Source organism: Protopterus annectens, chromosome 1.part2 (genome assembly GCF_019279795.1).
Source record: "Protopterus annectens isolate FY-2018-M chromosome 1.part2, PAN1.0, whole genome shotgun sequence".
Taxonomy (NCBI): Eukaryota; Metazoa; Chordata; order Ceratodontiformes; family Protopteridae; genus Protopterus; species Protopterus annectens.
Genome location: NC_056727.1, coordinates 774,762,009 through 774,774,501, shown reverse-complemented (window position 1 = coordinate 774,774,501; position 12,493 = coordinate 774,762,009).

The window sequence follows — 12,493 nt, the reverse complement described above, 5'->3', positions numbered from 1 at the left end:
TCAACCAATGTTGTCAGCCACAGACATTCAGTTTTGCTTATATCATGGTTAAATGGATTCCAAGCAGTAGAGGACCCAGGACTTACCCCTGTTGAACACTGCTGCTTACAGATCAGCTATTGGAGGTGAATTCCCTTATTTTGAGAATGTGATCCATCATGGAGCCACTTAGTGACCCGTATAATGATATTACCATGTGGCAATAAGTGAGGGATAGATTCACATGGCTTGGCTAAGTCCAGGGGGTTGTATGCCCTGATGTCCCCTCACGCAGGTCCCTGGTGACTGCCTCAGACATGTTCACCAGGTTTAACAGCCATGATCTTCCTGTCAGAAATCCAAACTGTGTACAGTCAACTTTGTAGATTACATATATGTTCACAGTTGTCCAGTAAGCTGGGATGCAGACAGTGATTACAGTATGATCTAATGGTGTTAGTAATCCTTGTTGGATCCCATGTAGGATGCAGCCTGGGATGTTAGCATGTTCAATAGATGCTGTGTATCCCCCATAGAGAGGACAGTTATGACCTGCTCTGTAGATGTAGAAGGTATGGGACAGGTGGTAGGACTGTCATGTGACACATGTGGTTGGGTCAATGGAGTGAAGTTGACACAGAACATGTGGGATAACAGGTTAGCTATGAGTACATACCCATAATATGTGGTATCATTAAGTACAAGTTCATCAACAATCTAGGCCTGTCCTCTGAGGTTACACATGTAACTACACTGTGCATTGTGGTTCTGCTTTGTGGGGGATGCTAATTTTGTCACATACTATTTCTGCACGATGTCACAACACTATGTGCTTGTTTTAGCTGAGGAGGGTGTGCCTCCATTTTAAGGGGAGACCCTCACCCCAACTGTCACACAGCAATGTCCATCTCTTATTGTACAGCCTGCTAATGGCAGTTGTCCACCAGGCAGGTTTGCTATGCCATGCAGAGATTGTTTTCCTCCTGTCAGGTACAGCCAAGTCTATCCAGTTCTACTGCTGCTTACATAAAGCATGGGCGTAGAGCTCTGCTTACCTGCCTGTCCCATCTGAGGGGGGAGATGCAGTCAAGCTATGTAAACCATCCCATAGGAGGTAATAAACTGCTTTGCTGAAGTATATTTCTGTATTTTCTGCAAGAGGGGAGGATTTAGCTCTGATACTTAGTTTTAATGAGACTGATCTGTGGTCAGATCTCACCAGGGAGGACCTCACAGTTGGGGACTGCACTGGTCACTCATATTGGTAAACACATGATGCACTATATCAGCTCCTCTTGTGAGGATGTCATGCCACTGGTCCAGGGCATTGTAGTTAAGGACGTGGACTAACCTTTGGGAAAGTGAGCTTCAGCATGACTAACCAACACAGCTGGTGTTTACCTAATGTCACCCAAACCGTGGTGTACTGATATATCTTGATAGACATAAGTACATTCAAATAAGCATAATGGGTATCTGAATTCATGGAGCTGCTCCTGTAGCTGGCAAAGGCTTGATTAAGTGCCCTTCCAGCAGTGAATAGCACCTGAAGTGTCTCCAGGCAATCACATTGTTTTACCAAATCTAGATGTGTATCTATCCTTAATGAATATGTATACACCACCTGCATTACCTTGCACACTGTCAGTGTGAGGTCTGAACATGTGGAAGGATGTGTACTCTGGTATAGCTGTGGTGCTGTCCACAGATTTGAACCAGGTGTCTTTGACTGTACAAATGTCTGCATATTCCAAGGTGGGGGCACCTTCCACAGAGTGGGGTTTAATGTTCCCATTCCCAACGTGTAGCAGCATAACTGTGATGTTGTATGAAGATGGCATTCTCATTGGAAAGTTTTCCCTCCAGACAGTGCCTATAAAATGCACTGTGGGAGTGTCAGCAGCCTTGGCTAGTACTCAACACTCCAGGGGTGAGACATGAAGACCATCGCTGGCAAAGCATTGACATCTGGTGAACAAGTCATCCCAGGCGGACATGTAGTGGGTCTCCCTACAATGACACCACACACTAAGGCAATTGTTGACATCTATCATTTTCTGTGTATATTCAGCCATCATCATAGGTGAGGTTCAAATGTAGCTGAAAGGTATGGGCATACCCGCAACAGACATAGAGTGTCTAAGTTCAGTCGTGTCTGCATAAAGTCTGGTGATATATGTCCCTAGATGTACACACCTGCAGGAACTATGATGTCATCATTATGTTACCTGATATTCCTTGAGTTGCAGCAATGTGTGGTATGGTGTATCATGTCAACCCACACACAGCTAACTGTGATCTTTCCCATATGTAGCCTGGTGACATGGACATCAATGTGTCTCACAATATAATCACCTATGAATAATAGGTTTGATTTTGTGTTTGTCTCAGATGTTTGACGGCTGAGACAGTGGTGCTTGAGCTATTATGTGGACTGTGCTCTCCAGAGGTATGATTATGTGTACTGAGCTTGCATATGGTTTTCTGAGGTGCCTGTTCTTTGGGAATGTGTCTAGTGAGGAGCTCCACACATGCAGGTGTGTGTGATGCGGGTGTGGGTGGAGCATAAGGTGAGCTGTGCATGTTGGCAACATGTTCCTTACCATATGTACTGACTGTTGTTTGAGACACTATGGAATCAAGGTTTGAAATACAGTCACATCTGTCACACATTGTGTCTGTGTGGCATAGGTGTAGAGGGGTGGGGATACTTTCCACACCTCATCAGCAATCATAGATAGTGCCATTAGCAATACAGTCATGATTGTGTGTACGTCATAGTACTCCATCATTAGGCAGTGTCATGACAGATGGTGAAATTTAATATATCATTTTTATGTAGGTCCCCTTAAGGTAACACAGCACTTGACAGTGTGTCCTTGGATTGACCATAATCCTGTTAGTAGGCCTGGACACGATACCATACCTACAAATGTGACACTGTGCAATTCCAGCAAAGTCAGGGTCATGCTGCCACACCCTTGGGGTTGACAGCCTGAAACACAATGTTTGTAGGCACTCCTTGTAGTGACAATGTGGATGTCTGTTTATGCACAGAGGACTTTTTCAACATTGCTGACATTATGTTGGCCTTGCAAGTGTACAATGCAAACTGGTTGTTGTGTGACATGATGTGGGAACACAGACATGTGTTCCAGGTACATAACTGTACAGTATGATATACCTAGGACATGTATGGACACACTTTGGCCAAAGGTGGCCAGTCCTCTGCAGTAGGCCTCAGAGCCATGTCATGCAGATATCCACCATTACTCTGTTGGAGGGCAAGATGCATGAATTGCTGTGAAATTGTCACCTAACATGGATCACCACTGCTGTGCTGCTTATTTCAGCAAGCTTGGACATCTATGTCACTGGACATTGCGCATTATTGTGATGGTGTAGCTGTGCTCCTAATTACCATCTGGTCAGTTCCTTAGTAACATACCATCAACCCTGGAACAGAAGGCATAATACATGCAAAAGGCAACTGATTGCTCAGGTTGCTAATCAAGGCATCTACCTGGAGAAGGGTATGTGAAGCCTACAGGGACCTTTCTTGATGTGGGACAACTATGTGGATGAACAAACAGGCTGTGTTCTACTTCTCATCATAAACTTCATAGTAATGTTTTCATATGATGACAGAAAAAGTATCGGAGCATGTTATCCCAGGAGAGAGTGGTTGTGGTGAGACCAGCATTATTAGTAGCCAGGCACCAGCAATTCAGGGGAATCCCCTGCTTTCTGCACTCTTCACAAGGTAATTGTGTCCTTTCAGCACACACCACTTGAGTAGCGTCCAACTGCAGAATACCTGTGTAAAGCCTCCTTCCTTACCTTCAAAGGGTATACATATTACCCTTCACTCCATTGTTTGTCTGTGCTGTGTACAGACACCTTGATGACTATTTTCTTGGAACACGATGGAAGTAACTGCAATACCTAGCTGCACAGAGGACAGCTAGCATGCAGTGCAAGCAGTGTCCCCAGACCTCTCAGTTATCTGATATATAAAGCCATGAAAGGAGTTATCATGGAAACGATCAGTAACAATGTCATACACCTACTGACACTGGACCAAACACAGTTTGTTTTGCTCAAGGGCAGATCATGCCTACCACAACTGGTGGACCTCAATGAGTGTTAAACTATGCAATGGATGAGGGAAATATTACTCACTCCACCTACCATGGCCTGACAAGGTGTTTGACAATAATAGGCCATCAGGCATTGCTGAAAACTGTGTAGATTCTTTACAAAGTAGTATATCAGCTGGTGGATAGCCAAGTGTCTGATAGTAATAAGCTGGGAATATAGCATTGGATAGACCTACACTACAATGACACCAGTCACCAGTGGACTTCCACAGACATCATTAATGGAGTACCCCTTCTAGCCATTCCCTTCTCTGCAGTCATGGCCACTGTCAGTGACCTTTGACTGATTACATTAGCAGGTGATTCCATATTAGACACTGTCACTGAATACCACACAGAGCCAACAGTTATCCAGGATGGCCTGAAAAGCAGATTCAGTTGTTATCAGAGCCACTGACAAATAGTAAATGCCAAGGACTGCACAATAATATCCTTTTGGAAGTCATCCACTCCTGGAAAATGTAGTGTCCACACACCACACACAGTTGAGACATTAGTCAGAGACTTATGGACAAAGAGAGTAATGTAGCCTTTCACTGGCCTGTAAGATGTGGGGATCCATTCATTTTTGTACAACCTATACAGAAAGATATGACATGTAAATCTCAGACTGTCATTGTTATACTCTATTTGGCACCTTAGCTATGTCATTACACAGGCATATCTTACAACTGTAGCAGCTAGACAGGTTCCATGATAAACTAATACATATTGTAGATAACACATCCTATGTAGACTGTGTCAAGACTGTACATGTATAGTCTGTTGCCTACATGCCAGTTTGGGGGGATGTGTATGGCTGCCATACAGAGAGGTGTCAGATCCCACTGTGTACCTCCTGCTTATCCAAGACAGGACTAACACATGTATTACGTGTTCTGCACAGCTACACCTTTACTGTGGTATAAATAGTACATGCTGGAGAGACAGGTATGTAACCCAGACACTACACCCCATATATAATAGGCTCTTCATGCATGTGAAGCACACTTTTGCTGTAATGCACATCATGTTCAGGTTACACAATGGGATGCAGAGCAAGACAATCATAACTGGTGTCAGACAAATGTCTGTACTGGACACAGGAAACTTATAGATAGGTGATCTCCATCACCACAACTTGTAGATGTGTTAGCTCCCAAAAACCTGGTGACAATTAACAAGGCTATCAGACCTTTTCATATATTAGGGATGTATGAGTAGGCTGGATGATGCCATTGTTCTCGTTAGCCTGTCATACACATATGAACCTATGGAGCCATGCACCTATAGTGCTGTACCTTGCTGAAGACATATTTCTTCTGTGCTGAAATTCCATCCTGTGCTCTGATGTTGATGGGTTTATTGCCACTGTGTGTCCATAGGTGTCCACCACAGACTCCAGAAACTGAAACATAAACAGGTCCATGACACACCTTTCATTGTGTAAGTATACAGCCATTACAACATCATACAATGCAAGGTACACAAAATAATGTGGCTTACTCATTATAAATGTCAGCATACAATATCTGTCAGTGACTAGTACAAGTGGCATGCCAAAGGCAACAATAGATTACACAATTACATATTAATTTATATAGTCACCCTGTGCATCATACACATAGTTTAATTTCCCTGCAGTGATGACAAGGATGACAGGGATGTGGCACAGGTATCATCACTTGCACAGAGTGTTGTGTGGGGGTGCAAGAGGCCTAGGCTGACCCAATAGGTTGAAAGCATGTGTGTGAGTCAGGAAGGAAAGCAGGCAAGATGGATAATGGAAATGTGCTGTGTGTGTCTGTAGGTTGCCTGATTTTTACAGTGGTGTGTGAGTGTGTATGTATGAATACAGTCAAGTTCAGTGCAAGCTCTACATGTGTTTATGTTGGACAGCTTTGAACCATGCATGGTAGAGCTGACAGTTCACCATCTCTGCCCCCAAACATGGGAACTGGCTCTGCCAGGAGTTGCACTGGCACCTCCATGTCCAAGGTCAGAAGCAGTGCTAGTACCTGAAGGTGACTGCTGTCTGCTGGGACAATGTCCTCCACAGGAACACCCAGGACCATAAGCCCATGGTCTGCCACATCTTGGTGTAGACGGTTCACTCCCCTCTGAAGTGCTGGATGTACTGCTACTATGAGACCGTGATTGTGCACAACCATGTGGACTCTCAGCTCCAACCAGATATTCCATCATAGACAATGTGTGTTCCAAGACAGATATTCTGTGATCTGTTCTAGACTAATGTCTTTCCAGTGCATCAGTGAACTGATCCAGGGTATCTTCAATGCACTGGAGGCAGTCATGGATGTCAGACTGTGCTGCATCCATAACCCTGAGCATTCATCTGGAGTTCTTCTTAGAATGTGCATGTGCATCCTTGATGGCCTGAAACATACGTCGAGTGACCAGTGATGAGACACCTGCAACAGGTGGTGGAAGGACAACAGGCCTCCTACAAGCACTGCTATCAATCTGCCTATGTGGAATCTTACCAGCTCTTTGGCTATGGCCAGAGTTGGCACTCACTGCAGCCATAGTTGCCATACTTTCCTTTTCAATGTCCCCACCCCCTGGCTGTCCAATATCTGTGGCCTCCAGGGACTGGGTATGTGTAGGCATACTGACTGTGTGTAGTGATAATGAGGGCAGAAGAGAGATGTAAACCTCTGGGACAGATTCAGCCCCTGAAACCCCCACCTGTGCCTCACTTTGGCCACCACCATCAGCAGAATCTGAAGAAACACTAAAATCAGGTTGTGTAGCAGACAGAGACCAACCCCCTGGTCACCTGTGATAAAAAAGGGAAAAGCAGTGCATTGATACCTGCACTATTATGCTCTGCAGTACTATGTTGCAATATATGTAAAGCTGCATACACTGTTGTCACTATTACAGACCTATTTAACCCCCAACCTCATATAGTAGTACATGAGGACATTACTTTTCCCACAATCATCTGTAGTTACGTTTAAATAAAAGCTCTTTAAACAGCAATCTCATCAGCAACAATGAAGTACGCTGTTGACATTTTTGAAGACTGCACAGTTCACACATATGGCAATCTATAATGTCCTGCCAATACTGTCACACCTATCAGTGTGGTCACACCTACAGGGCATAGGTATGACTCTGAAGTGTGTACGGTCAGAAAATATCTGTGCAGTTGGCAATCATGCCGAAAGTACAGCAATCCAGCCAGTAGGCCTAGGATGACACTTTAGGGAATCCATTGCAGTAAATTTACATCTGTAATAAAAAGTGTTGTGCTTACCAGGAGCAGGACCACAACTTTGTCCAATTCCTGATGGACCTGTGAAAAGTTGAGGGAGAGGTAATGTAAACACAACTGCATGTTACACTATAATAGGGTAATACATCCATATATCTCACATTTACAGTAGCTACTTTGTTAATTGCTATGCGTGTCAAAATCTGAGCATGAGATTTAAACTGCAGTTAAACTCCCCCAAGAATAACTATCTGACACCCTCATAAAAGTATGTACACCCTGACACACTGAATGCTACAGTATTCCAATGCTGATCAAACTAAGCTTACCTGGACGTTCCTCTAGCATGGAAGCTGTGGCACCCTCATCCACAATATACAGTGTGATGGATGCCTGGGAACTGTCATGTGTTCCTAGGTTCACCAGGAATTGCTCAGTGATTGAGTGTGAGTTTTCTGCTGCAGGCCCTACACAGGTGACACCACGATCTCTGGCCACATCTTTTGCTCTTCTAGATACAGCATTTATCATATCTTTCTCTGGAGTCGAACTTGCTCATATGGCCTGCTCTGGTGACTTATGGCATTAACATCATGGACAAGGTCAGCTCACAGTGCTGCCAGCTGTTCCCTGTTGTGCCTCTCCCTGGACAGTAGGAGTTCATGATGTTGATGGAGGTCTTCCAGGATTATATCGTTATAGGCAACCGTAAAAAAGAAACTGGATCTTGCATACTTCTTTTCTGAAAGACAACAAAATGGGAACACATGTCTGGATCACATACGTGTGAGTACACTATGTAGAGATACAGCAAGAACAGAATGGTTGGCAGTATCCATTGCTTAATCAGACATGTCATATTCCACAGTGTGCAAACATACTAAGGGTGTGGATACAATTAAGATACTAGCAATAGTCAGCTATTTCTGTTTGTTCCATGGCAGATACTGCTGTATGATCATACACCCATCACAGGAATCCATTGTAGTGTAGCCCCTAGGGGTAACCCACTAATAATATGTCAAAACAACAGTGCCAAACAAAAAGCAGTGTGCTATTACAGCCACTATAAAGGGACATTACCGCAAGGCCAGCATGCCATATTGACAACAAGCATTCCACCCTTGATCCACTGTATGTCCTCTGTAGGTGTAACAAATCTGGAGATCAATGACATGTCATCCTTACAGTTCTAGAAAAGGCTTAATACTTTATAGGGATGTATTTCTCCACCAGAGTTCCAGTTGAACATGTATTTTGCCATTAATGTTTTAGCAGGCATATTTCTAAATGTTACTGATAAAAGTGTACATTTATCTGTTATTAGAGACCTCACTTACTTCCATTATTCTGTGTCTAGCTTTCAAGTGATGTAGTCCTGCACCAGACTCCAAGTTACACTCCCAGGTTTTCCATTACCCTTTCAGCAAGTTTGTGTGGTGTGGCATGATGTGCAGTTGTGCTTAAACATGCTTAATGATGGTAACTTGCAATTACTATATTTTGCTTAAACCACTTGTTTTAATTGACAGCTGTGTGGCGTGGCAGATTAATGAACTGGCTTCAAGTGCAATGGTCTTGGGTCTGAAATAGAGCACAGGTGTACATTTTGTACATGTTTATTATCATTTCAAACACATATATAAATATAGCTCCATTTAGATGAGCTTAGCAATGCTGTGCAATGTGCTGTATTGCGCAGCATTGTGCAAAAAAATCTTTAAAGAAAAGAAAAATGGGGAGATAGGAAAGTGGTGAAATGGGATGCAAGCAGGAGGAAAACATAATGAAAGGCAGGTAGGTATGTGCAGGAAAGGTGTAGGAAAGAACCATAGATATCCATTTCTTGTACAGCAACAACTGCACTTTGACAGAATTTGTAGATGAATTTTGACCGTCACCCCCAGAGAGAGGGGTGAGGAAACATAACTGCATTGTCAAGCCAGTTGGACCTAATTATGTGTGTCCAGTGGATGCGTGTGCAGAACTATGTATGGGACAATACTTTTTGGGGGGACAGGTGCCCATTTTTTTTGTAAGGTGAGAGTGGAATGTTGGGGAAGGGACATAGGTACATGTGAGGGAAGTAAGTTGAGAAGGTGAGGAAGCTTTTGCAGACAGACAAGACAGACAAGACAGCAGACAGGGTTCGTGTGTGACACAAGAGGGGGTGAACACTTTGGATGGAGAGGGTGTTGTGGAATCCCAGTCTGAGGTGCCTCCACAAGGTAGCAGTATGACTCAAACACATAATCTCACAAAAACATACTCAGAGGCTCTAAATAAAGATCTGCCTAAGCAGCAGAGACCTCCAAAGCAGAAACCCAATCAACCGCTACCCCAAAACAAAACACGTGCAACACATATCTCACAAAGCCAGTGTGCCGAACAGTCACAGCCCTTAAGACTAAACAACACACCTAATACACTTGTAATAGGTGACTCTATCGTCAGGCACACTGATGTCCCGCTCACCAGGCTGAACAAGGAGAGGGTCACGGTGAGCAGCCTGTCGGGCGCTAGGATCCGCCACATAACACAAGCACTCAGGTCACTCCAAGGCAAGTACAAATATGACTCAGTCATTGTCCATGCTGGTGTGAATGACCTGAGATGTACCTCCCTGGACTACATGAAAAGAGACATAGAGGAGCTCTCTGAGCATGTAGCCCAGGCCGGTATGACCCTGACCTTGAGTAGCATCTACCCTCACGAAGAATGATGCCACAATATGAAGATAAGATGATCAATTTCAACAATTGGCTTAAGTACTGGTGTCATTCAAAGGGGATCCAATGCCTGTCAGCTTGGGATGATATGCTCGACAAGCTACGATGCTTCGCTAGGGACGGCTTGCACCTGTCACCCCTGGGCTTTCGGATATTGGCAAAGGCTCTTGCTACCCCTATAGTGGCTGTTTAGGCAAGGCTCAAAAGACAAACCCACCTCCATAGGTATCACAAGGGATAAGAAACTAAGAGTAATGCTACTCAACGCCAGAAGTCTAAACCTCAAGATGCACGCACTCGAAACTCTCCTTAGCATGGAGAACATCGATATCTTTGCAGTAACAGAAACCTGGTTCAGGGCCCCGAGAGCACCCCAGCACTACCAGGTTATACCTCATACCATGCTTTTCGCCCCAAAACTTGGACCGAACCACAAAAGGGGAGTATCGATATTCATCAAAGATACCCACACCTCCAGGTTGGTGGCAAAGCACAAAGCATCAGAGACTATCCATGTGCAACTAACAGTGGGTAAAACTGCCTTCCAGTTTATAGCCTGCTACAGACCACCCTCCCAAACCCAGGAACCCCACTCGGCCTTCCTGAGAACACTGGAAAATATGAAGGTCTCTCCAAACACCACTATATTGGGTGACTTCAACTACCCAAACATAGACTGGGAGCATTACTCTAGCTCCAACACCCTAGCCCAAAGGTTCCTAGAATTTATAAACTCAAATGCTATGGAACAACTTGTTACCACTCCCACAAGAGGGGAAAACATACTGGACCTGATCATCACTAACATGGGGACTCAATGCTCCAGACCAGAAGTGTATCCCTCACTGGTAAGATCAGACCATAAACTAATCTCACTGGATATTCACATCCCGACCTCACCCCCTGCCCAGAAAACCACAGTGAAAAACTTATCTAAAGCAAATTTCACACTCCTCAAAACCGAGGTGGAATCCTTCAAAGCCCCCGGGCCTGTGGAAAATACGGCCCAGACCGCAGAATCCTTTATAAATGCATTCTATGAACACCTTCAGGAATGCATGGATCATGCGATCCCAAATAAAACCAAGACCCAATCCTCCAAAGGCAGATGTCCTGTCTGGTGGACCCCAGCCATAAACAAACTATACAATAGAAGGAGGAAGCTACTAAATGATAGAGCAAAATCCCAAAAAGGGAAGGCATCACTGATCAGTATTAGCAAAAAACTACGGGCACTCATAAAATTGTCTAAGGCCAGCTTCGAGAGAAAAATTGCACAGGACACTATGGATAATCACAAGGCTTTCTTTAGTTATGTTAGGAACCTGGGTGGTAATTCCCAGATATGCTCAGAATTAGTCCAAAATGACAAAAAAATACATCGAACCCACAGACAATGCCAACATCCTAGCTGACAGGTTCAGTGCAAACTCCCCCCCCCCCCCACCAAAAGGGCAAATATCTATCCCAGCAGAGTGCTCAGGTAAGAGCCGCCCTATCCAAAGCAAAAAACACAGCATCAATGGGACCAGACGGTGTCCCAAGGCCCTACATGAACTCCAAGAACAGCTAAACCCAAACATAAAACTACTGTTCAGTCTCAGCCTTACTACAGGATATGTGCCCAAAGAGTGGCGTACAGCAACAGTGGTCCCTCTCCATAAAGGTGGTGCCTCAACGGATCCTGGAAACTATCGCCCCATAAGCCTGACTAGCTTGGTCTGCAAAGCTATGGAAAGGATCATCATGGACCTCATAAATAAAGATATTGGGGACCTACAGACACTGGATCCTACCCAGTTCGGCTTTGTTAAGGGCAGATCCTGCCTCTTAAACCTGGTTGATTTCTTTGAAACAGTCACCAAGGCCATTGATGAGGGGAAAGGTGGTCCACACAGCCTACCTGGACCTCGCAAAAGCCTTCGATACAATACCCCACTCGGGCATTATAGATAAGCTCACCAGCTTAAATATAGACCCCTATGTCACTAGATGGATTGCAAACTGGCTCAAGGACAGAACCCACATGGTTAGAATTGCTGGAGCCATGTCAGACTCCAAACCAGTTACAAGTGGTGTCCCACAAGGCTCAGTCCTGGGACCTCTCTTGTTCGGTATATATTTCTCAGAGGTACAGGCCAAAATGGAAGGACTGTGGCTGACCAAGTTCGCAGATGACTGCAAACTGGGCGCCATAATCGACTCTCCGGCCGACACAAGCATCCTCCAAAAGGGCCTCATAGAAACAGACAACTGGTGCCAGAGCCATGGCCTCAAGCTAAATGCCAAAAAGTGTATAGTCGTCCCCTTTGGCAAAAACAAAGTGCCCACAAATTACCACATAGGTGGTAATCCATTAATTACAGAAGAAGTAATTAGAGACCTGGGGACCCAAGTTGATAGCA